We start from the raw sequence: 656 nt of genomic DNA, 5'->3' as shown, positions 1-656 counted from the left end.
CCTGCCTCAGGGGTCACTCAGTTAGCTTCTCCTGAATGCACAGAGGGAGGAGCCCAAGGTGTTGCGTGGACCCTGGCCTGGCTGCTCCTCGGGAGAGCCTCGCACACTCTTCTCCAACTGTGGCCGGGGCAGGACGGACGGGAGCTGGCAATGATTTCAGGAACATTTGAGAACACGGTATCACCTCCTGCCTAGGAAAGCTTCTGGAAGCGAGGCCTTGCTCACCACCCGCCTTGGGTGCTCAGGAGTGAGTTGGGAGATGCTTTGCTGTGGCTTGTCCAGGCCACATCCGTGTCCGGACCTTCTGTCTCCAGAAGGTGCTGCCGCTGTGGTTAGCAGGGACCACCGTCCTCCCACAGAGCCCCAGACCCAGAAATGTCACAGCTTGCAGGGCTTCTAGAGCATCTGGACAAACGCGACCAGAGAAGGGGCGACCCTACCCCAGGCCCCAGCAGAGCTCCCGCTGCCCATGGGTGTTAGGGGTGGATGTGCGGCCGCGTGGGCCTAGGCTGCCCCCGCCTTTGGCCGGGCCTCGGTTTCCAGCTTCTTTGACACTGACTGGCCATGCTGGAGCTGTTTCCATATAGGAAATCACATCACAATGTGTCCGCACCGACGCTCTCAGCATGGCCAAGTCAGAATCCTCAAATCATCAC

The sequence above is a fragment of the Herpailurus yagouaroundi genome, unplaced genomic scaffold (genome assembly GCF_014898765.1).
Source record: "Herpailurus yagouaroundi ecotype Mexico unplaced genomic scaffold, PumYag 141, whole genome shotgun sequence".
Taxonomy (NCBI): domain Eukaryota; kingdom Metazoa; phylum Chordata; class Mammalia; order Carnivora; family Felidae; genus Herpailurus; species Herpailurus yagouaroundi.
This window is presented reverse-complemented; position numbering follows the sequence as displayed.